Below are 26,764 nucleotides of genomic sequence, written 5' to 3' on the forward strand. Positions count from 1 at the left end.
TGAGAACTGTATAACAGATCACAATCTCTTCACTTCTAGAGGCGAGCTTTCCTCTGTGGAGAGGAGTGAAGACACATTTCTATTGGTCTACATGGACTCTAGGAACCTTTTTTGGTGCTTAAAGTGAAGAGAATGTGATCTGTAAAACAACATTTTAAGATAATTAAATTCTTAAACTCAGTAAAAGAATTAAAATATAAAATCTTAAAAAAAAAGTTTGATAAATAAAACATGAGGCCATTTTTTTAATTTCAAATAAAATATATACAAGAAAGTAGTTACGATACTCTGAAAAACATTTTTTTGATTCATTTCTAGATAAAATTTATTTTTACTTTTTTAATTTCCATTAGAAAAAATGCTTGTTGTTTGCGACAATAATGGAACAAGATTTAATCACTGCTGGACTGTTTCCAGCCCAAACACAACCAAAGACCGTAACAAAAACAGTCCAAATCTCAACCCCACTTGAAGCTTCTCTTAAATCCTTGAAGTAATAAAACACCTGATAAAGAACAAGGCACCCATCTTCTTTTAAATCATGAAGACACACTGGATTTTCTTCATAAAAACGCTTATAATAAACGTTGATTAACTGGGACAGTGGCAACCCATAGATTTTAGCTTTCCAATGCTTTCTGTACATGTTGATGTTAACTTTTCTCACATCGACATGATGCTGTCCCTAATAGCAAGTTAAAATCTAACAGCGAAGGCCATCAGGAGTCAGTGTAGCTTAGATGAAGTCTCAACCTCTAGTAGAACTTGTGATTCACGATCATGACTGTCACTAATAGACAATGTAGAGTTTGACAAAAACCTCACATTTCAAACTAATAATCCATTGAACATCGGTTCTTCTACCCCACACAATGGTAATTGTGTTGAAATTTTTTCCAATTATTGATTTCTTAAAACCATCCAAATTCTGTGAAAAGCAGCCCAAAGATATTTTTTCCAGCCCAACTTGGTGAAAATAAGCCCCATTGGGCGGAGCCCAGCCCAATCTGGCATCACTGTTTATATCAGTTTGGCCAAGCAGAAGGAATATCGAGGACTGCAGAGTCAAAGTGTCAAAAACTGCTTAGATGAAAAGTTTAGGAGCTTGAACTAAAAGTTTAAATGTATTAAAGGTATAGAGGACGATCTTTTATTTCCGGATGGATGATCTATGTAAGTGGTAATCCTATTGTCAATTATTCTGGTGATATGTTAACATAAGGTGGTCCTACATGCTCCTACCGTTAGCTATCTTTTTCTGCGCATGCGCAATTTCAGGCGTATATGTGTAGTCAGCAACAGTGTCAGACGGTCATTGAAGCTCACCTTTCTCACAGCGGTTCTTTGAAAATGGCCGAGGGTAATAAGAGAAAAAGAGTCTATGAAATATATGAAAAAAAAGGCCTCAGAAGAGGCAGATATATCCCAGAATGCTTTGCGCAGAGAGCTCTTCTCGCAAAGCATTATGGGATTTGCTGTCACAGCGGCCTGCTGTCGCCATAGGCTGTCATTACACATCAGTGGTGACTAATAAAAAAGATGGCACAGGCACTGTGCGGAGGAGGAGGAATTACGCGACCAACGGAGCAAAAAGCAGTGATTATTTGTCCAAAGTTAACTTCGTTTTTCTATAAAGTCCACAATTTATTCCCCACTGTATGTGGACACAGCGAGCTTGTATGAGCTATGAGAACAGCACATTTTTAACAGGATGTGCATGAGGAAATATGGGCTTGTGTACGCCCTTGCACGTGCATTTCTTTTTAAGTGGAGAGCGGGTCTTTTAAAAAAATCCTCCCCAATACCTTTAAAGTGTGTACATTCAGCTAACTATATGGTATGGACTTTACAAAAATGAAACTAAAGAAGATTTTAGCAGTGGGATCCAAATTGGCAGTAAAGAAAAAGAGAGACAAGTCACAGACTTGTCTGGTTTGGTACATGTAGAGTGGATATTTTTGACTAAATGGAAGAAGAGTTCTTTGACGATGTGAAGAAGGATAGGAAGTAGTGATTGTGGGACATATAAAGTGAGCTTCTTAACAGAGAAGGAATAAAGGAAACTCTGTTGCTTAGATATATTTCCTCGATCAACAGCTGGTTGTTACCATAAGACTGGATTCGTCAGACTTGTGTCAGAGTTTGTGTTTGCTCACAAGTCTGAGAGTCTGATAATGTCACCCAGGACCAGCGGCGAAGGAGAAATCTACCCGTGAGTATGTCTCAAACAGGGCAGTGGCGTGTCAGCAGTGGAAGAGGTATTCTCCATGTCACAAAGAACCTTATCAGAATGCCATTTTCATTACCAATGAGAGATATGCCTCATTGTATTAGAACATGGAGTGATTTAATGTGATGTATGGCTTCTTTTTAGAGCCAATGCTATCTAGGTCACCCAGACTCCCCAGTCTGCTCCGTGTTTTAACAGCTCCCACTGTCTCTCAGGATTTGGGTCAGAGTTAACGAGCATCACTCATTTTTTCAGCTTCCTCTCAACTGTTAAGGGATGTCAAAAGCCCCAGCACCACCCCCTGACAAAAGCCGCCATTTATTTATTAATTTGCTCACTTTGGCACCTCGTCTGTGAAGCACAGAGGAAGCCTCCTTGAGCAAAGTCGGTTTCGTTTCGACTCGCTATCCTCATTTCCTGCCCTCAGCCTGTTTTTCTTTTCATCTCTGTCTGCCTGAATGTCTGAGGTGATATTTGGAGTTGTTTGCCTTCTCCTTCACTTAGAGTTTCTTTCCTGCACACAGTTTACAGAACAAAAAACTGCTCCATGTCTACCAGCACATCAATCAGTCTGAGCCAAGAGGAACTTTTAACAGTCTGCATTATTCGGTTAGGGGGCACTGGTGCATTAGGACGAGTTGCGTGCCATGATTATGTAATTAATGTATGCACCATTCAATCAGGAATTTGCTTGATGTGATGAGTTTGTTTGCAATTAAATAAAAACCAGGATTTCTATCTTTGATTTCTGTTGCTGAGAAACAAAAGCTTATAATTGATGACAATTATCTCCCTCTGGATCTCTCTGTGGATAGAGATACCTCATTAAGTGTGATCAGTTTTTCAATCATGTTTACTGCCTTGGTGATATAATGGGCAATCACCGAGCAGAAGTTGATTTTTTCCCCTTTTCTTTCAAGCACGACCATTCTGGAGCTTCTTCTTTCAAGCTGTGGCATCGCAACACAGTGACATCTCCTCCTGGGGATGATTTTTAATAGACCTCACAATCAGCCTCATATTGTGAAACAAGCAAGCCTCGGTGCATCCTGCCACTGATGAGGAACAAAAGGTTGAACAGCCATCTATCACTGGATATGGCCAATTAAACCTCCATTCGGCGCGGCCCCAGCGGAAGGTGCAGCCTGTGAATCACATGATGTGTGTGGAGGAAAAAAAAAAAGGAAGCCTTCACTCTCCCAAGGATTCCTTTCCTGTCCACACTAAGGCTGGCATGGCCTGGGGCTGCAAGAGCGTTTGCTCGACAGACCGGCTCTGGCACTTCATGCTGGTCATCTTTGTTACAAAATGCCTCCCAGCTTATGGACTGGAACAATTCTGTCACAACCTGGCCTGGCAGAGCCCATCTCCGGGCAAGCCAGCTGTTTCAGTTTGTGTCATCAATGGAGGCAATCAGCTGCAGCCGTAAATGCAAAAACCTTTTAATCTATGTAGCTGTGAAATAATTAATTTGAGCCCTTATATTCTACTCTACATCAGCTTTTATCAGCCTCATAATCAAGAATAAGTTCAAGTCACTTGGAAGCGGCCTTACAAGCGTCTAATTGCCATTAAATCCATGATAAGGTTAATGTGCTTTTGTTAAGCTAATTAGATTCCTGACTAGAGAGCGGCTGACTGGCATGAGACTCTTTGTGTTAACACCTCACTGTTTTAATGTTATAATGAAAGTCTACCCAGTTTTCTGCATGCATTTATAACCAGCTCTCATTTCACTGAAACCCCCAAATAAAATCCTGTGCAACCAAAAGCCTACAGAAGTCACATGAAAACTGATCTCAGTATAGATGCAGCTGTTCTGTGAAGACATCAGAGAACAACAGGTGGACAGAACTGGGAAGACATTAAGAAGCACTATTAAGTTATAAAATCATAGCCCAATCTCTAAAAAGAGGGTGATTTCAAATCGACCAAGATATGGTCATATTATGGAGTGAGTTTTTATTGTATTGTCATTGCAAGCAAAAGACACATTTTGTAAATGGTAGCACAGTGGTTAGCACACACAACCCATGTATAAAAGCCTTAGTCCTCGACCCGGGTTCGAATCTGACCTGTGACCTCTGTCCTTTGCCACATGTCTCTCCCCCTCTTTCATTACCGCTTTCCTGTCAGTCTACTGTCCAAAAAACAGCCACTAATACTGTAAAAAGGTTTTTTTTTCAGTTATTTATTTTTACATATATTTTTCATTTTTCATCTGCTTTTACAGTTTTTAGGTTTTCAAATTAAATATTTTCCAAAAATGTTCTTTCATATATGTTCTCATATTTTCATTGTTTTGTTTTCACCAATTGCCTTATTTTGTAATAGCATTTTTCCAGATTACATTGTCTTTACCTCTAGGGGCGGGGTTTCCACTGATATGTAGAGCAATGAAGCATTTCTATTGGTCTGCATGGACGTTGGTCAACGTGCGGGTCAATAGCAAGAGTTTATGTTTGGCTTAATGTGAAGAGAATGTGATCTGTGAGAATAATAAAAAAAAGCAATTTAATCTGATAAACAAAAATTTGAAAAAAAAGAAAATATAAAACCCAAAAAAGTATCTGAAATTTTTTTTTCAAAAAATACATTTCAAATGTCTGAATTAAAAATATTAAACATGTTTAAAATAATCTTAAAATAAAAAAAAATAAAAATATGAAAATTTTATTTGTAAAAAAGATCATTTGAAACACCAAAATCTGTGAAAACAGCAAAGTTACAAGTAAAATCTTTTTTTGATGAAAATGTTATTCAAATACTGAATGTGTTTGTTTTATTTCCATTAATAAGATTATTTGCATTAATTTGTTTGAAGTAATACTGGAAATATCACTCCAAAGTTATCCACCTAAACTGTCTGGAAAAAAAGGAGAAGGTATAAAGACCCAAAGCTCAGATGGGAGAATGTGACAAAACAACAATTGTGGCTAAAAAACGCACAGTGCTACAGTATAGCATGTTTTTCAATGGCTATAATATCATGGTGATGAGGTCAGTCAGGGAAGCTGGTAGGAGATGATGGGAATAAGGTTGGAGGTGTTGCACTGGGGCACCTGTCTACCATCTAGACGAATAGAAATCTGTAAAAATGCGGCAAATACACCAACGTAACTGTTTAGATGAAACTTCTATAATGATTTAGAATGGCCTAGTTAAAGTCCAAGCATGAATTAAATAGAAAATCTGCTGGACAGTAAGGAAAATGTTAACAGCTTCTCTCTTTGCATTTTCAATTATCTTATATAGGTATTAGCTAAATAAGGACAGAAAAAAAATCCATATAACCAAAGATAGAGGTGCTATAGACCGATGCATAACACACTGTTTTTTTCCTTTCACCCAACAGTAATGTGCCATTTTTGTGTAAATGGACTATATTTTGACAAAACATGGAAAAAGTTAAAGGTAAATAAAAACTAAATGAGGAATACTTGCATAGCATAATTCTAATATCAAAGCTTTTTAGTCCTTCTGTTTGATTTCTGCTCTGATGGAAAAGTTGAAATGCTGTGGACAAGGGAAAAGGAAACAAACTCTCTTCCCCCTTTCATTCCTATCTGATTTTCCATAGAGAACTGCTCAGGTTGGCCGTCCATGCCCCATTAGCTTTGCCTCATTCTAACAAGATGGAGGACCGCTGGCGGTGGAACAGCAAAGGGTCCAAACACGAAAGGTGGGCAAAAGAGTAAAGAAAAAAAAAAGAACATTCAGTAAAATTCACTTCAGGCAACGGAAGCATTCTCATTTGCCGTCTGAGCTGAAAACAAGCCTCATTGCTTTAGGTTCACTGGGTGCAGCTGGGAAACTAAATAAGCTAAGCCACACAGTTGCTTTGCTGTGCTGATTTATGTCAGCAAAGGCCTGGGAGCTGCACACCCGATTAGGAGCGTCTTTAACATGGCAGGGCATGGCAAGCGCCAGGGCACACCCTCACTGCCCTCTGATGTGCTGCTGCAGGCACATTTAACCACATCAGCTGCAGGATAATCAGCAGCTATTCACACTGATCTAGGAACCGGGTTTTTCCTCAGCTATGAGGCAGAATTGAAGAGCTGCAGTCCCTTCAAAGGTCTTCACAAACAAATTGTACAGCTTGTAGTGGAAGTCAGTATTCAGTAGGTAGCAGTGGTGCTATGACAGACATATTCAGGATAATCCAGTGTCATTATCTCCCTAGGGTAGGAGTAAACAACGGTACAGAAATGAGAGCGGGTGACTTGTCTAGTCACATCTACTCTGTGTAGGAGGTCTGAAGTACCAACTCCTGGACCTGAGAGGGGAACTTGACTTTCCTGAAGCCTTCATCTGATGATGCTCTGCAGCTTATCTTAGGAGTCTTTAAGGCACTGCTGATTGGGTTTGTTGTTGGGCTGTGTCTGAACAACAGATGTACCAAAACATTCTACCCTAGTTGTAGAGGCAACATGTTTTTACTCAAGTAAAAGTAAAAAGTATTTGGTAAAAAGACTACTTGGGTTATTGTTGGATACTAACATCCGATTTGATGTCTAGAAATAACAGACTTTATGTACAAGCTCTGGTATTCTAAAGACATAGAAAATACAAATACAGAACTTCCACTGATAATATCTACTTTTTACTGTACGTCTACCTGGTTTTGGAATTGTTTAAATTACCCAGAGGACAGAGTAGTCAGAGATTTTACTCAAGTACGATTAGCGATACTTTGGAAGAATATTACTCAAGTAAAAGTGAGAAGTATGGCACAGTAAAACTACTTCTAAAATAAAACTACTGACTCTGTTTATTTTTGAAATGTCATTCAAGAAAATGTAATGAGTAAATGCAACTATTTACTGCCCACTACTGCTAAACAATATGTTAAAGAGTCTATTCACCACATTGGGACGATAGCAGGGTGAGCTGGGTGGGCTCCAGGGACACTCTTCAGCCAAATCTTTTCCCTCTCTGCTGCTCTCTTTCTTGTCGTTTTGATTTGCTCTAAATGAATCAAACCCTAATGCTGCATCTTTCTACCATTTTCCTCTCCCTCCGCCTACCTTTGCTTTCATCTGCCCTATTTTCCTCTTTCTCCTTCTCTTCCAGCATAATGCTTGCTTGTGAAAAAAGATGGTTGAAGCGCGTTTTCTTTTGCTGCCATCCCACCTCTGCCTTCATTATTGAGTAACAAAGAGCTGTGATCACAAGGGTTCGGTCATTATTTTATGTGGAGAGTAATTAATGAGACAATTAGGGCTTTTTTCTTTTCTCTCTGAGTCCTTTGGAAACCAAATAAATAACCAAAAGGTGTCTTCTTTGACTGCATGGGAGTCATGGGCAAAATTGAGATACACTAACAGCTTCCTCATAAAACCTGACGTTGAACAACTGTTTTCAACATATTGTTTTTGACTCCTTATGCCCTTCCCTTAAAAAAACACAAAACTTTATGTTGTCAGGATAAAAGTTGGTCTGATCAAAACAAAGGAGCATAAAAACATTACCTGAAGTCTGGAAAGCTGCAATAATGAAGCAGAGGGAAACACTAACATGGACCTTTTCTGTTTATCTATCTGTCATCATACTGCGCTCCTGGAACACAACAAACACAGTGAGCTGAAGGACAAATTGCTTAAAAAGCAAATAGTCCGACACTCTGGATTCCAAAGCTTTTTCATTTTGCAAAGCTCCATTTCCTTATTTTGAATGAGCCTCGATGGGTTTGTGTTTTTACCGCTGGTTTAAAAAGTGGAACAGACAGCTCCAACAAATTTGCTACCTGTTTGACCTCCTTACAACACCTGGGCATGCACCTGATGAGGTGGTGGATGGTCTCCTGAGGGATCTCCTCCCAGACCTGGACTAAAGCATCCGCCAAATCCTGGACACCTGTGGTACAACGTAACATTGGTGGATGGATCGAGACATGATGTCCAAGATATGCTCAATCAGATTCATATCTGGGGAACGGGTGGGCCACTCTATAACTTCAATGCAGGAAATACTGCACACTCCAACCACAGAAGGACTAGTATTGTCCTGCCATACCAGTATAAGGGCTCACAAGCGGTCTGAGGATTTCATCTTGGTACCTAATGGCAGTCATGCTACCCCTGGTGGGTGCATGAAGTGGTGTGTGGCCCTCTAAAATAAAAGCTACCCAACACCATTACTGCTCAAACGTTTCATGCTGAAGGATGTTGCAGGCAGCAGGTCACTCTCCAAGGTGTCTCCAGACTCTGTCATGTCTGTCAAATGTAGTCAGTGTGAACCTGCTTTCATTGGTGAAGAGCACAGGGTGCCAGTGGAAAATTTGCCAATCCTGGTATTCTCTGGCAAATGCCATACATCTTGCATGGTGTTGGAATTTGAGCACAATCCCCATCTGTAGATGCAGGACCCTCATACCATCCTCATGAAGATGGTTTCTAACTGCTTGTGCAGACGCATGCACATTGTGGCCTGCTGGAGGTCATTTCTCCGGGTTCTGGCAGTTCCCCCCCTGTTCCTCTTTGCCAAGGCGGAGGTTGCAGACCTGCTGCTGAGTTGTTGCCCTCCCACAGTTGCCTCCACATCTCCTGGTGTAGGGGCCTGTCTCCTGGTTGCACCTCCAGCCCCTCGACGCTACGCTGATAGACACATAAAACACTTCTTGCCAAAGCTCGCATTGATGTTACATCCTGGATGAGTTAAACTACCTGAGCCACTTATGTGGGTTATAGAGTCCGTCTCATGCAACCACGAGAGTTAAAGCACCACCAACATTCAAAAATAATCAAAACAGCCAGAAAGCATAAGTATTGAGAAGTGGTTTGTATTCCCCACCTGTAGAACCACTCCTTTATTAAGTGGGTCTTGCTAATTGCCAATAATTTCCACATGTTGTCAATTCCATTTTCACAACAACATGTGAAATTGATTGTCATTCAGTACTGTTTCCTAAGTGGATAGTTTGATTTCAAAGAAGTTTGATTTAATTGAAATTATATTGTGTTGGTTATGTGTTCCCTTAAATTTTTGAGCAGTGTATATCCAGATGATGTCAAAAAAAATGCTTATGTTTCCACACACTTCTTTATATTTGATGATACGAGAACCACAGACTATCCTGGAAAGTCAATGAATCACCACAATCAGATGGGCTAGAGGTTGAAAACTTTAAACCAATCTGACTGAATGATCTTAATGAAATGTCTTTGCAAAGTTCCCTGAGATGACATGCATTGTGAACTGGTGCTATGTAAAAAACCTGAACTGACTTGTACAAAGTTTTGCAACAAAAAAAAAGAAAAGAAAGAAGAATCTTGGCTTTCAAGCTGTAGTTGTTGTCATCATGACTCCTAATTGCTCATTTCATTCACCTGCCTAACTCTGGTTTCCAATTATCACTCATCTAATCCACCTGCTTCTGCTTCTTTATATACAGCTCAGTACCAGCTATCGGGGCCAGATTGATGATGTGAGATCATTGCTCATGCTTTAATTCATGTTCTTGTTCTTAGGGGCCAGTGGTGAGAGTGAGTTTTAGTGTTTCGTAGTGGTCCTGATTTCCTGATCATGTCCTGTCTCTTATCCATTGAGCGTGCCCTGTTCCTGTCTTGGCTCAGAGGAGAGAGTGGGTTTTTAGTGTAGCAAAGTGTTCCTAATATCCTGCCCTGTTCTGCATCTCAACCACTGAACTTGCTAGTTTCCATCTGAATGTTCTGTCTGAACTCTCTTTGGACTCCTGGAACCTTGGACTAGCCTGTTCCTGTTCTCATCGGTATCCCTGACTGGGCCACGGACTCCAGTACACTTCCTGTTCAAATTTGTTTCCTTATTCTGGCTCAGACTCCTGCTTGCCCTCTGGGACTGCAGCATCTGGGACAATACAGGTGCTGGTCATAAAATTAGAATATCATGAAAAAGTAGATTGATTTCAGTAATTCCATTTAAAAAGTGAAACTTGTATATTATATTCATACATTACATACAAACTCATATATTTCAGATGTTTATTTTGTTTAATTTTGATGATTACAAATGACAACAAATGAAAATCTCAAATTCATCATATCAGAAAATTAGAATATTACTGAAGACCAATAAAAACAAAGGATTTATAGAAATGTTGGCCAACTGAAAAGTATGAACATGAAAAGTATGAGCATGTACAGCACTCAGTATTTAGTTGGGCCTCCTTTGGCCTGTATTACTGCAGCAATGCGGCGTGGCATGGAGTCGATCAGTCTGTGGCACTGCTCAGGTGTTATGATAGCCCAGGTTGCTCTAATAGTGGCTTTTAGCTCTTCTGAACTGTTGGGTCTGGTGTATTGCATCTTCTTCTTCACAATACCCCATAGATTTTCTATGGGGTTAAGGTCAGGAGAGTTTGCTGGCCAATTAAGAACAGGGATACCATGGTCCTTCAACCAGGTACTGGTAGCTTTGGCACTGTGTGCAGGTGCCAAGTCCTGTTGGAAAATGAAATCTGCATCTCCAAAAAGTTGGTCAGCTGCAGGAAGCATGAAGTGCTCTAAAACTTCCTGGTATGTGGCTGCGTTGACCCTGGACCTCAGAAAACACAATGGACCAACACCAGCAGATGACATGGCACCCCAAACCATCACTGACTGTGGAAACTTTACACTGGACTTCAAGCAACGTGGATGAAGTGCCTCTCTTCTTTTCCTCCAGACTCTGGGACCTTGATTTCCAAAGGAAATGCAAAATTTACTTTCATCAGAGAACATGACTTTGGACCACTCACCAGCAGTCCAGTCCTGTTTCTCTTTAGACGCTTCTGACGCTGTCTGTGGTTCAAGAGTGGCTTGACACAAGGAATGCGACAGCAGAAACCCATGTCTTTCATACGTCTGTGTGTGGTGGTTCTTGAAGCACTCACTCCAGCTGCAGTCCACTCTTTGTGAATCTCCCCCACATTTTTGAAGGGCTTTGTTTCACAATCCTCTCCAGGGTGCGGTTATCTCTCTTGCTTGTACACTTTTTTCGACCACATCTTTTCCTTCCCTTCGCCTCTCTATTAATGTGCTTGGACACTGAGCTCTGTGAACAGCCAGCCTCTTTAGCGATGACCTTTTGTGTCTTGCCCTCCTTGTGCAAGGTGTCGATGGTCGTCTTTTGGACAACTGTCAAGTCAGCAGTCTTCCCCATGATTGTGTAGCCTATAGAACTAGACTAAAAGACCATTTAAAGGCTTTTGCAGGTGGTTTGAGTTAATTAGCTGATTAGAGTGTGGCACCAGGGGCCATCAATTTTGAACCTTTTCACAATATTCTAATTTTCTGATATGATGAATTTGAGATTTTCATTTGTTGTCATTTGTAATCATCAAAATTAAACAAAATAAACATCTGAAATATATGAGTTTGTATGTAATGTATGAATATAATATACAAGTTTCACTTTTTAAATGGAATTACTGAAATCAATCTACTTTTTCATGATATTCTAATTTTATGACCAGCACCTGTATGGGCGGTGCCCTCCGCATCTGGTTGGCAGCCCTCCGGCTGGATTCTACTGTGTTTGGAGACACTGTCTAAAGCTTTGGACAACGGAGCATTGATGAATCTACCATTCTGCCCATCTAGGCAAGGAGAGCACTAATCAGCAAAGCAGCCAAGAGGCGGAACAGCAGATATCAACAGCTCAGGTAGGGGTATCTATTGAAAAGACAACCATTAGCCATAGACGACAATATGACCTTTGTGGAAAAGTGGCCAAAAGCAATGAGGTGAGATCCACTGTTGAAAGAATACAACATAATTTTGTACTAAAATCTGTGGCAGAAAGTTCTCTGCTGGGTTGAAGTCAAACAGACAAATTGAAGGCTAACTTATAAGCAAAATGCTAAATGTTGCGGCACTTAAAGCTATTAGTAGCTGTAGGGCGGGTTTAATAAAAACAAACATATAAAAAAAAAACCTCTTACAAATACACCTATAACTGATTTTTATAATAATAAATACATCCAGAGTCTTATCCATGCAGTTTAGTAAAACTTGGATGTTTGTTTTATTTGCTGACTGTATAAATATTCAATAATGGGCCAGTAGGATCAGTTCCTGGCGGTCATTAAACAGGTTTGTTGCTTCTTTTCAGTCCTCTGGAGAGTCAGAGCTGGAGAACTTTAATTAATTCTGTTATGTGGCTCTTTTTGTCATGACTGGAAAACAACTTACAGTAAATTTTCCTTCAATATCCATAGAACAAACTGGAGAAAATGGGATTCAGAAAATCTCACTTTTTTTTTTCTTTCTCCACAATCATTTTTTTATTCTCATATATTGAAGGCATCCAACCAGAACACCTGCCAAAAGATAACATGAGAAACATCTCTCAGAATGGAAACTTGTCTGACACACTTTGCTGTGGAGCTGCTTATCTGCTTCCATGACTCCATTGTTTTGTTTTTGTTTTCCTCTTTTCACAGCAGCTCAGAGGAACAAATAGAAATAAAATAATGTACACGGGAGCCTTTGTTACCTCTACGTTCTGTCGCATTTTGAGTTGATTTAATTTTGTTTTTTCCCAGCTGCTATATAAGCGCCCTTATTCTTGCAAAGTGCTTTTCTCATACATTTTCTCCTGAGAGAAGCTCAGATGTTGCTCATTTTCTCTTGATGGAAACCATCATGTATTGTCAGAAAACAAGGAACTTTCCTTAGGGTATGCTAATGTAGCGGACAAACACACAAACCCAAGCACACGGCAACCGTCTGGTCCCCTGGTGACAATCCAGTGTGTGAGCTTGTAATTAGTGACTGTCCCACCACACCTCAACTTCTCTCATTAATCTCACATGAGTGATTAGGCTGCTGCGACGAATGGAACCACGGGAGGTGTGAAACTGGGTGTGAAACTGTTGTCATCTCATATGTTATCGCACTCTGGGGATCGTTGCAGGGGGAGGGATCAAACCGCGGCGGGTACAGCCCATTGGCAGCTAATCATCCCTCTAATGATAAGTGATACATTTGCCTCCTTCTCATTACAATGGCGGCACAAGGTCAGGGTCTCACACAGACCGTGCCAGTGTCACCTCGCTGAGGAAGCTGCTCCCTGTGTTTTGACTTGTTTTGTGTAAACCCAGAGCAGAGGATGGATGAAAGCCCGAGTGGAGCCTTTTGAATATGACACTTGATGGCTGATTAAAGCGAAGCATCGGGGTAGTCTCCGACTGCGGCGCTCAGATGAGAAGTGATCTGAAGGGTCTCGTCAGAAGACGTCATGCTGACCGCTGCTGTGCCAGATGCTTGTTGTTCAGCACAGCGTCGCGTCAGAAATACAGAGGCTCTTCCCCTGCTGATGCTGCAGCGAGACACGATCCGTGTTAATTAGAAAGTGAGCGAAGAAACAAACCAGAACAGCTGCAAGACTTTTAGGCCTACTACATGCAATTAGGAGTGACAGACTGCAGCCTAGAGAGAGCTGAAGTGTCTTGAAAAATAGTCTTTGTATTTGCTCACATTCAGCTCAGTTAAAACTTCAAACTTTAGGGTACTTTTTTGAGAGTTTATGTGAAAGATCTAAACCCCCCAAAAAGTAAGGTTTTAAGGGCTGGTTGTACTTCCGCAGTAGTGTGTCGCAGTTAGCTTGTTGCAGATATTTTTGATTTATGCCCAATATTGAAAGTCTGTGCTATGTTATTCCATGCCACAATGCAAGAGGGACAATCATGGAACTAGCTGTGGGTCTAGATGCGGTCAAGGCAGAGAGGAAGACGGGATAAATTTGTGCGACAAAGGAGGACCATGAGGGCGAAAAAGAGCGGGGATCCAGGTTTGAAAAAGGGTCCCACCGTTCTCGCGCACCTCACTCTAACAAAACAAGCCGGTAAGGTACCAAACAGGAAATATGCATAGTGTAGAGCGGATGTAGATTTCACCAATCAGATGCCTCCTGTCTGCGGCACTGTCTGCGGTCAGCTACAATTTTGAGAGAAGCAGTAGAGGGTCTGTGGCAGGTGTGGGGGCACATTTGGTTTCTGAGTATAAGTCAGCCTTTAGACTAGCCTCGGGAGACCATCCTGATCTCGCGAGCTTTCAAGATTTCACTCACTAATCAGTCTGGAGACTCTCCGTTGAAGAAAATTTGGAGCCGTTCACCAAATGAACGTCCAATCAGCGTTGGCTTTGAGGCGGGTTGAGGTGTGACGCAATGAGAAGCGCGACAGTTCAGTCTAAAGAACATGGCGGCTTCAGCCGTTGAAACTAGCGTTAGCGTGGCTATCGAGCAAGTTTTATCGGAATTACAGAGTATTTCTTCACTGAAAGAAGAGCAAAACACTGCTCTGGAGGCTTTTCTCAGAGGAAAAGATGTTTTTGCTCTTCTCCCGACTGGTTTCGGCAAGAGTTTGATCTATCAATTGGCTCCTCTTCGTCGTCGCTCTGTTACGTCATATGCTTCGTTGATCTGATTGGTTTATTTGGCCCGTCTATCACCAACATAGGCCAATCAGCTAACCAGTCTTTTCGCCCCTTCCCAAAATTACTACTACGGAAGGTCATCTGGGGGAGTTACCTTTAGACTGCAGGACCCTTTCCTCTTCGTGTTTGGGCACTTCTCATGTCTTCTTTAACACAGTGTTTTTCAATCCTGGTCCTCAAGGCAACCTGCTCTGCATGTTTTGGATGTTTCTGAGGTTCAGCAAACCTGATTCAGATGATTGCAGTTCATCAAAGCCTGATAATCTGCTATCAATTGATAACAGGTGTGTGAAAGCTGGGAAACATCTAAAACATGGAGGGCAGGGTGCCTTGAGGACCAGGATTGAAAAACACTGCTTTAACAGCTCTCTGTATGTAACTTTTTAATGAAAGGCCAATTTGTGGGATGCATGAACAGCAGTTCTCCATCCAACCACTCTTCCAATATAAAGCAGGATCACTGCAGCTCCTCCAAAGGTATCATGGGCCTCTAGGCTCCTTCTTTCCTGGATTCTCTCCTCACTAGATAGATTAAAGAGCATTTTATGGATCTTCATAGATTTACATGTTTTAATTTAATTTAGTATATTTGTTTTCAAAACATAAAGTGAAAGAAACTGAACTGATATGATGCCATGCCAGTAAAATTAGAAAACTTAGATATAGACAATATCTACATACATATATATCAATTAGGGATTTATCATGTATTCAAGTACCGAAATAAAGAAAAGAAATATATAAAGCTTTGTTATAATCCTAAACTGTAGACAGCTTAGCATTTACTAGTAATTTTCTAAAAGACTATAATAAGACAAAGGGTTGTATAAGCTAAAAAAAAATGTTTCTAAAGAAGAACTTGATGCACCTCACCCTTGTTTGAACTGTTTCACAACTTTATACGTGACTCTAGAGTGTCATCGTGATGTTATCTGATCAATAATGTTCTAAAAGCTTTTAAAGCCTTTGCAGGATTGCATGAACCCTTTTTTTCCAGCTTCACCATCCAGTACTGCCTCAACTAGGTCGATGAAATCTGAAATCTCAATGAATTTCATCACATTTTGAGGCTTTATTTTAAATAAAAGATGGACTATAAATCTAACCAAATCCAGAATCATACATTTCCTTCCTGTTTGAATCTTAGAATGACACCCCCTCCCTTTGAAGTTGAATGTTATTGATGAATAAAGTTGGCTTGTGAAAGCAGGCCCCTGGGGGCCCATCTTTTGGCAGCAGGAGTGGGAGAAATCTTATCCCCGGGGTATCTGAGCACAATAATCCACCCTTTCTGAGGGATTACTTTCCCTTCCATTTGATTTATAATCTGCATATGCAACGTGTCTTAAATAAATATTCAGCTCACAAGCAAATACTCCGGTGCTATTTCTACAAACCATGCGGCGGAAATAAATGTCTGAATGGATGCTTTATTTCTAGAAAAGAAAAAAATCTTTCCTATGATTTATTTATAAATTTGAAAAAAAAGATTTTTGAAAACAGATGAAAAATGTTGCATAAAAAAAAAAAAACACTTTTTCAAAGAGATACAAACCCCGTCAGACTTGGGATACAGTAGCTACAAAAGCTGAACTGAATATCTCAGTTACCTCCAGGGTACTGAAGAAACACTGCAGTAGGGAGATGTGGCAGATACAATATTTAAATTGACTGTCAGCGGAAGAAAACCCTGCTAAGCTCATATTTGATTACATATTTCATAAAATATAACCACAAATGGGTGCTCAAACGCATCCCTGCTGCTGGCAGCCTGCCTCAATGCTCTCATCTTGAGCCACATCTGCAGCTCCTGGCCTTCCGTAGAGGTTAGGCTTGCAGAAGAGGCCAAAAGGATGCAGCTGAAGGACCTCACCGCTCAGAGGTGATGAATGCTCTCCTGCTTACGGAGTCTCCCTATGTGCATCTGTGAGAGCAGATGAATGAGAAGGAGAAGCTGCAAAGTGGGTCACAGGAACGGCGCGTTTCTGGGTAATGCGGTGAAAACGCTGGAGGAGTTCAGTTGGGTGGTTGCACGTGTCTACAATTGGGGCAGAGTCACTCTTAGCTTAAGTTGATTTCCTTTTTTCATGATAGCTCTCAGGCTCCTGGCATTCGGAAAAGTCGTGCTTTAATTTGAAAAGACATGAAAAGATGCTGCATTGCTGGCAGAAGTCTCTCTGTGAGATACTCTGCTTTGAAACAGTCACAAACAAATTAGTTTTTATCCTGAAAGTTATACAAAAAGCACTTTGGTCAAAAATCTGAAAAAAGGAATAAATCTACAATCAAGTTATTTAACAAGAATGCCAACTGATAGGATATACATGCACATATATAATCCTGTGAATTTAAGTGTAATAAAACATAAACGTTACACTCTTTTTAGAGTCTGCATATTCGCAAGCAACACTTTATACCGCAAATATTTCCACCTATAAGATGAAAATGAAGAAAGAAACCTGCGTCCTACTCTAACCTTCAAATCAAACTAGGTTCAGACGTAAATAAGGCAGTTTTGCTGGCATTTGTTTGTTTTTTTTCTTTTGCCATCATTTGTTGTTAGACACTAAACAGAAATGTTATTTTTTCAAAACAAACCCGATATGAGCTAACATGTTTTTCTTTCTATAGTGATTTAGATGCCACTGTACTAGATGTTTCAGTCTAGCTATGTGTGAATTATTTACCTATTATTTCTAACATCAATAATGAAACTATGCCTAGAAATATGATTCAATAGATATTACCTGTTATTGTTCCATGAAATAAATGTAGAACTGTGACTTGCTATTTGCTCTCTAAATATGTGCAGACAAGAGCTTGAACATAGGTCTAATCATCAAACACATGCAAAGCATGATTAGCTTTGAAAATGGGGCTAAGGGACAAAAAAGACTCCCGTAGTGATGCAGTTTTAACATTTCAACACATTTGAATATAATTTAGACACTTAGGAATAACTTTGCAAAAAATTGAGTATATATATACATTTTTTTTTAAATGGCCAGACCAAATAGCATCAACCAGACAAGCACTGTTTGCCTGGTAATTTTGGAATAAAGGCAAATGGAAAAAAACTTATCTGCAAGTAACAAAATTAACACACACACACAAAAAAGTAACAAGTCTGTCATATTGTTTTTTTTATATTCTTAAAACCAAAAGAGCTCATGATTAAAAGAAAAAACATGCTGCTCAAATAGAAGCCTACATTTTGCTGGGGATACAGTAGACATCATTATAAAAAGCAGAATATTAACACAAGTTAATATTAGCCATGATCAGCTCGAGATTTAAATAGAAATATCTTCATGTTTATATCTTTATAAAAACATAAAAATATAGGAGATGCTCTACTTTCTGCCACAGCTTTTATCTAGAAACCATACAAGGTTTTCATATTAAAATCTCAGCCTCTGGTTCAGATTTTTACTACATAATAGAGCTTAGGTGTTTATTTTAATTTTAAATTTTATATCCTGTTATATGCCATGAAATATAATTCCCTATATATGGTGGGATGTTCATGGCTATGAAGATGGCGGTGGTGTGGATTTGATTAAGAACCTTCTGCATTTTTATATTTCAAGGTAAATAATATGAAATCCTTTGTTGAAATGCATAACACACATTAGCAATGATTCCTTGAAAGCATCGGTCATTAAAATATCCCTGCGCCATGAAAGCTCAACTCCACTAACCGAAATAATAAGACACATCATCTCATATCCTCATTTTGCATCTCTTTGTGGGGGCTCGTCATGTCAGTCAGCCTAAGGACTTCTCTAATTTCATTAATATCGGCATGCGGATGCCTTTCTTTGGGTGGTGGGCGCTCGCACTGGGTGTGTGTGAGTGGGGGGGGGCTTTACCTTGGCACAGATAAGAAGACAAATTAGATTTGAGGGAGGATAGATCTTGTCAGCAGCCCACGGCGCCTCTTGGCAAAGGAAGAGAAGTCAATACAGAGCGGAGCCTTTCTTACTTCTTAAGATTTACAGTATCTGCAGCTCCACAGTCTCATACTTCACTAGAATGAATGAGTATTTCATACGCTGCCAACTGGCACACCATGAGTTGAGCTGAAGGTCACTGTGACTCATTTGGATTGGGATAGAAACTGCTAAACCTCAACCACTGAATTGTTTTAATAGATAATAGCGTAGATACATCTGTCTTGACTCATGCAACACGCATTAACAGTAGTGCCAAAGACAGTTGAGGGTGCAGCTGAACAGAGAGGGTGCAGACTGTTGTCGAACCTTGAGGCATATGGCAGGTCGCTCCATGCCTGCCAGCTAATTGAGTCCTAATGAATCATTGGTTTGGCGTGCTACACGTCCCTCGTGATGGCTGGTGTCATTGATGCATTGAGGGTAGCCACTCCGATGGAAGTAAGCAGGAGGGGGCAATGGTGGCCCTGGTTGAACAAGGGGGACGGGGAGACAACCCCGGCTTCAAGCTGAACACTTTGCTCCCTCTCCAGATGCTACAGCCCGCTGCACAGAGCTCACTTCCCAATGGAAGCAATTGTGCAATGGACTGGCAATTCATTGCTCTATTTGACTCCAATAACACAGTGCATGGTGTCAGACCCCTAATAAAGAGGGTCACTGCAATAACCAGTAGAGGTTCAAAAACTATTGAGTTCCGTGATGCTTCAAGCTGCTTTTGCATAATTTAAATATACTTCTACGTTGGTCTAGTTTCAATCAAACAAATATTACAAAGCAAGAAAAAAAAAACACTTGGACAATAAGCAGTTATTGACACAGTTGTTTGATTATTCAGATAATTTTAGTTTTGTTATTGCTATAGATGCTGCAGAATAACAGCAATAAGGGTGATAAAGGTGAAGGACTGCCAACGGAATGGTTTTATATCATTTGTTTGAGTGGATACTGCAGAGAATAGTGCAAATTTGTGTTTAATCAGACCCAAACAGAAATGGAGTTGCAGTTTACAGTCTCATTATAAACAGAGGAAAACAAGCAGGGTAATATCCTGTATTCTGTAGGGGCAGTAAATAGCAACCTCTTTCCAATTGTGTTATAAAACAGTGTTTGTAATGTTTTTGTTTAATTTTTTTTTTTTTTTAAGAAAGTGTTTATATAACCAAGGATACATATAAGTAGGGTTGGGAATTGAAAAGATTTTCACGATTCCGATTCCCTTTTCGATTCTATGAAACGATTCGATTCTTTATCGATTCTTTTTTCGATTCCAATTTGGGGGAAAAAGGAGAACAAACAGTTTGATTATCAGAATCAACTTTGTTTACTTAACTATTGCACAATCTTACAAACTCAACAAGATTAAGATGTCCACAGGAAATGTGAAACTGGAGTAACATCTGTGTTTAAATGAAAAATGAATACAAGAACAAACTTAATAACCAACAATGTCTAATAACAAATTATGGGATAATAACCTATTTTAAATAACAAAAAAATACTAATTATAAAACAGTAGTAGGGAAAATTAACATTTCTTTTGCAGAAAGATGAGCATATCTGCTTTTCTGAAAGGATACGGGATCTTTCAGGGCTTATGGTGTCTCCAGCCGTGGAGAACACCCTCTCAGATGGGGTGGAGGAAGCCTGCACACAGAGGTAGTTTTCAGCCAGTCCAGATAGCAAGGGCAGCGTATCTTGCTTGTTCCACCACCACAGTGTGGCGCTATCCCTGCAGGGGATGGAGGGCAAGCTTTTATAGAGCTGAATTTCCTGATCTACCCTCTGGGCTAAGGAAAGACGGGGCTTTGATTCACAAAGTGACCGCAGCTCGTTGTCTTCCTCCTCGAATTGTTCTTCCAACTTGCGTAACTTGCGTAACTTGCGTAACTTACGTAAAAAACGTGACGTAAGTCGTGCTTCCCAGAGCCGGCGCTCTAGGCTCTGGTGCTGCGGGAATCGAAAAAAGAATCGTTCAGCGAGCTGCCAAACGATGCCATGGAATCGGAAAATACGGAACCGGTTCTTAACAGGAACCGGTTTTCGATTCCCATCCCTACATATAAGGTTGTTTTATTTTATTTTACATACAGGGTTGTGTTATTTTACTCACATTATGAGAGTCAATAGGGATCCCATTTGTTATGAAGGGAAGTGCTTTAGCTTTGAGACATGTTTGAGACCTTTGTTTTCAAATTAGCCATCCATCCATCCATCCATCCATCCATACATCCATCCACCCAGATAAGCCAATTAACCTAACAGTCATGTTAGGAGAGAACCCATTGTCTGCACAGGGAGAACATGCAGAAAGACCCTGTGCTCGGGATCGAACCAGTGCTGCAAACTGTGCCACCATGCAGTCTTCAAATTGGACCTTATTAAAAAATGTTCTGAAAAGATTCATTCATGATATTGTTTATCTGGCAGCTTTTGCAGTACCCAAGATAAATAATAAAAAAATGCAAGATGTAATTGGTTCATAGCTACTGCTAAAAATGGAGACTAACTATCCTAATGTTCTCAGAACTTCCTATTAGCTCTAAATTAAAGATATTTAACAGCTTGTTTATCATTCATGTCTTTCTGTGATTATCCCTAGTTTTTAATTTTTAAAACTGTAAACTGTCTGTAGTGCACTAATGTCATTTCGCAAAAAGAAATTGTGTGGTATGGCTAACAACAAGCACCAGAAAGGACTACTCTTAGACAACTCTATCCAAACTCTAAAAAAAACATTTGTTTGACATAGAACTATATCCATATGTTGAATTCCAATACTGTACATTTATTACTTTTCTCACAGCTAAATAACGTTTGTATAAACTGGAACTGAGCAAATCATGGAGCTGTAACTAGTATTGCAACTTGAACGTAGTCAAGATTTGGCTCATGTCTCTCAAAGAACTATGAAAATTTTTAGTTTTTGTTGTTTTAATGAGCTAAAATCAGCTTAAACAGGTTGTCCATCTGTCTATTGTTAATCTTGTAAAACTGTTATTGAAAAAAAACTGTACATCAGCTAACTTCTTGAAGAAAATAAGTACACTTTCCTGCAAACTTAAGGCTTTTAGGTGCACAGACCACTGAAATTGTCCCTATGTGTGTTACGCCAAAGGATGGCAATGGCTGCAGGTATTAATAGACCTTGACTTCAATCAGAGCTGAACACAACACCTTAAGTGGAAAAGGTTCATTTTTCAATCATTTCCTTGCTTCAATCAGTGCAGGGTGGACCTCCGGTTCATTTAAGGAGATTTTTAGCCTAATGCACGGCATGTTTTGGATGAACAGCCTATGAGAACAAAAACATGAAAAAAAAAAAAGTTCTGCATGATACTTGGCAAATAATCATTTGGTTTAGTGTTTCATAATACAATATCATTTTTTTAGTTACAACATTCCTTTTTTGCTTTCTATAGTCAGGATCTTAATCATTTTTGTCAAGTTCAAAAATCTGGGACACGAGAATTGATGCAACAGGTCAAGTATTTTTTTTAATGAAATGTTGAATGGATGTTAAGTGAAACATAAAATCTCATCCATTTCTACCTGCATTTAGTCTTTAGCATGTTTGATTATTCAACTGTGACAACATTAACATATAAACAAAGATAAAATTGATATGCTCTCATTCTTATACACTTTTTTTATTATTTAATATCAGGCAACAGCTTTTTTTCTTACTGAAGAAAAACTGTTCACATTGTTTTGAATCATATACATGGAATGACAATCCTGGGAAAACTTAGGCCCGTTTATGCAAATATTGTCTAGAGTAAAGAGAAAAAGTACATATTGCTAGAAGACCGGATTACAGTTATTCTAAAGTGAAAAGACAATGTCATGTTATACAAAAAATATCATTCCAGAATATGCTCAGATACAGAAAAGAAAAAAAAACATGACCACTTTTAGTAATTTGCAATAAAAGGGGAAAAAAGACAATCCTAATTGGATAAGATATATTTCCCTTGAGTTGCATTTGCTGCCATGAGCTAAATTAAGTGTCTTAATTCCAGAGGGAGACCCAACAAAAAAGCACTTACTGGAGAAGTTAATGCTCTCTAGTGTTTTGTTGAGCTCCATCTAAAACCCTGCTTCTCACACTGGGCTGTGAGAACTGTCTTGGGATGACAACTGAAAATTGAACGGTGTGCTGATTGGTGTGCATGTGTGTATCCATACATCTCGGAACTGAGCCAGCAAGGGCAGCTTAGGATCCATTGCAAAACACTCTATATAAGACGATTATGGCGAAGGGGGTGGAGGTGGGGGGTGGGGGGGGGGGGGGGTGTGGGGGGGGGTTCAGCCGACTGGCTCAAGTAGCTGTGAACTTTGGCACAAGAGTCACAATACCAACCTTTGCCCCATTCGCACTAATCAACAAGACCTTTTCAGCATGACTTCATTTTAGCAAATGCTACAATAAAGTTGTCATTTTTTAACCACATCCGGATTTAAGGCAGCCAGACTTTTTTTGTTTTGTTTTTTTACTATGCCTAACCCTTCCAATGTACTGTTCCTATACTGAGAGCCTGCTCTTAGATGGCCACTCAGGCATAAAACACAAGACATCATGAGAGACATATGGCTCAACGATAAACTTCGCATTTGAACTGGTAATGCTGGCTCATAAACTCCTTTATTCTGAGTGGGGGTTGGGATTTCCAGAAGATGTAAGAAACAAGAAAAAAACTGAAAACAGAGATGCTAAACTGACTAGTCCATTAGTAGAAGGCAAGGCTTTTTGTGCCAGTGATTTCTGATGCTTACTGTACATAAAACAGCATGAAGGTGTTGCAGGCTCTTGGCCTGCTGTTGTATTTTTTTTAATCAAACAATAAACAAATTAAAAGATTTTAACCATAATATGAAATCATAGATCCCTAACTTTCTATCTGATTTTTATTTAACTCAAAAAAGTGCATCAAACTATGTCCTTTTGTTTGAAGTTTCATTTTAAAAGCCAAAATGGTTGGTTTTGTTCAGAGCCCATCAAGAAAGAAAAATCTGATCTGGGTCTATAGCTAATTTGTTAGTTTATGATTAAAAACGGAGATTCTGTGAGATCCTAAAGGTCATGGAAATTTGTTAAAAAAGATATATGGGACACGTTTGCTAATTCAAAGGATGAAAGAGAACTGTAGTTACAATTAATTGTAACTATATCTTGAATAGCTATTACTCTCTAGCCTATTAAGCCTTCCTGCTTGGTTTCTTGCCACTTATAAATTGGAAAAGCTGATTGCTACTTTATTTACTTTAAGAGACATTTTGTACGTTTTTACTGAAAATTATCTTTAAAGGAATAGTACACTGAAAACATGATTAGCCTTCATTTTCTACTCACCCCCATGCTGAACAACACTCTGGAGTACTTTTTTGATATCTCAAATGCATCTGGAGATCCGGGAGGCTTCTTGCTGTCTGCTGACATTCAAATAATGGAGGTGCCCAGCGCCCGAGGCAGAAAGGTCCATAAAAGTCCACAAAACGTGTCAATATTCCTCCATACTGCTTGCCCAATGTATTCCAAGTGTCCTGAGTGGGTAGCATCCAGAATTTACTCGAAACGAAGTCATTTAGAATGTTTTTAGAGCATAAACCGTAGTGTATAGGATTTCCTGAAAGCGCGCACCTGCGCGTTCACGACGCTACGGAAGCCGGCAGACCAAACCAGATGAAAGTGCGCATTCAGCGTCTGCTCTGCCGATAACGCAAGCGTAGAAGAAGAAATGTGCTGTTTACCTGTGCAAAGAAAGAAACAACGAAAGAAAAATGTCTGAGGACTTCAGTGTTGAGGAAGAGCATGCGTTCTTTGCCGAGCTGAATGCGCACTTTCATCTGGTTTGGTCTGCCGCGGTTTCCGTAGACTCGTGAACTCGCAGGCGCACGCTTTCAGGAAATCCTATACACTACTGTTTATGCTCTAAAAACATTCTAAATGACTTCGTTTCGAGTAAATTCTGGATGCTACCCACTCAGGACACTTGGAATACATTGGGCGAGCAGTATGGAGGAATATTGACACGTTTTTTGTGGACTTTTATGGACCTTTCTGCCTCGGGCACCATAGACCTCCATTATTTGAATGTCAGCAGACAGCAAGAAGCCTCCCAGATCTCCAGATGCATTTGAGATATCAAAAAAGTACTGCAGAGTGTTGTTCAGCATGGGGGTGAGTAGAAAATGAAGGCTAATCATGTTTTGGGTGTACTATTCCTTTAAATCTCCAGCCCTGGTTATGACAGCCCTCATAAAGCCAAATGCAGAAGAATGTCTACAACAACATCATCTTTATTAAGTGAATCAGTCCTCGACCAAAGTGTATTAAAAAATGTTGCTTTATAATTACTTTATTAGTCTCACTGTGGAGAAATGCAGGTATATATATATATATATATATATATATATATATATATATATATATATATATATATATATATATATATATATATATATATATATATATATATATATATTAGACCATTCATTCATGCATAAAACTATTGTCTAAACAAGGGTGAGGGCAGCGCAAAGGTAATGGGCTGCCCCCGATGGTTGGGAAATGCCCGCTCTTGGCCCTCCTTGGTGGCTCCACTGCGTGAACCCAATGCGCTGCATGTCTCCACAAACTGAGCAGGGTGTAAAACCCCGGCGCTACGCCATACAAACTTTCTGGAAGCGCACCTGGAACTCTGGGGGAGACCTGTGCACCGGCTTACAGATGCGCATTTCTGTATGTAATGCAGTCGGTCAGCGGATGCGCTGCGCTCTGCGCTCACCTCCACAGGTCCCCAGCGCCTCCGTCGTGCTACGCCGAGCGATTCCCAACCTGTTCTGCACTAAAATCAATGCATCTACCGAGCTTCTGCGTCATCGTTCATCCGTTCACCTCAGAACACATTAACACGCATTCCTTTGAAGATGACTTCCCAGTTGCAGCAGAACATCTCATTTGAATATATGTGAAGTAGGGAGATTTAACCCCTTCTAATGGGTTGAAAAGGGGGAATCGTGTCGCCCGAAGCAGTGAAGCAACAGGGCCCTCCTGTTCAGCTCATGTTCAGTAAATCACACCAAAAAGGAGAAATGTCAGTTCGGTGTGTGCGCAGTCCAATGTGGGACAGCAGGTTGTTTGACAGGCGCTTCCCAGGACTGCATATTAACCACAGCACAATCAGTGACAGGGATCCCACCTCTTATTTCAGAAGCATTCATCTCATTCCTCCTCTGCATGCGTCTCAGTGAGCCACAGCGGACCGCTCCGCATCCCCCCCACCACCCCTCCATCAGCGGCCAGCAGCATCCAGCGCATAAATCCTGACGTGTCGCTCGCATCCTCCACCGCAGCTCCACAGTTTTAAAAGACTCCCCGTGATGGAAAGAAAAAAAAGTCCCAAATAAGAAAGCACTTACCTTTTCTCATCGGGCGCTCATTCTGGAGGGTACCATTTATGCGTTTTAATCCACATCTGTTCTCCCCTTCATATGTGCGCTCTATCTTCTCCCCCCGCGGTGAAGGAGGGAGAGAGGGAGAAAGAGAGGGAGATAGCGCGTCTAAGAAAATCCATGTCTTAGTTCCGTTTTATAGGACACACAAGGTGAAATCACAATGACTTTCCTTTTTTTGCGGGCTCAGAATTTCTTCCATCACTCTGAACCCCTCTATCTTGTCCTCTTTCCCCCCACTGTCTTCTTCTGCTTCTTCTTCTCTCCAGCTCTGAAGTTGCCTGGTTACCCCTGTTTCTCATTCAAGGAGGCAGAAGCGCAGCATACAGCGGCCAATCATAGCGGCAGCCCGAGAGATTAACTATTTCTTGGCTCCGCTTTTCCACTTTCAGGCTAAAAAAAAAATAAAAAATGAGAAGAGTAGGCGGGGAAAACTGGGCCCCTGGTGACGGGAAAAAATTAAAATGCACAGAGAATAATATAAAGAGAGGGGGGGTTCGTTAGATGGGGGAAGGGGGCGTAGGGGATTAAAAATAAAGGAAAAATAAAGGATTCTGGAGAGGAGGAGGGACCAGTTGCCACTTATCAGCACAACAAAGAAGTAAGTGAATAATATTCCAGCTTCAGAGGCTGTTATGCAAACTTCAGAGAAGCTTGTCCTTCAGAGGACTGCTTGCTTTTTAAGCAGCAGAGATCCATCTCATTTCTGAACCCTCCCAAAAAGC

General features: G+C 40.2%; 1 protein-coding gene across 1 annotated transcript in view; it reads right to left on the minus strand.

Annotated features, from left to right (window-relative positions):
• The window catches only part of LOC119779317, a 97,776-nt gene extending 71,367 nt beyond the window's left edge, over positions 1-26,409 (minus strand). Inside the window, exon 1 of the mRNA XM_038278919.1 lies at positions 26,007-26,409. The gene's annotated coding sequence lies outside the window, so the exon portion shown is untranslated. The remainder of the gene's footprint in view (positions 1-26,006) is intronic.
• Positions 26,410-26,764: the final 355 nt, after the last annotated feature.

This window comes from Cyprinodon tularosa, unplaced genomic scaffold (genome assembly GCF_016077235.1).
Source record: "Cyprinodon tularosa strain WSP-4 unplaced genomic scaffold, ASM1607723v1 ctg145, whole genome shotgun sequence".
NCBI lineage: Eukaryota > Metazoa > Chordata > Actinopteri > Cyprinodontiformes > Cyprinodontidae > Cyprinodon > Cyprinodon tularosa.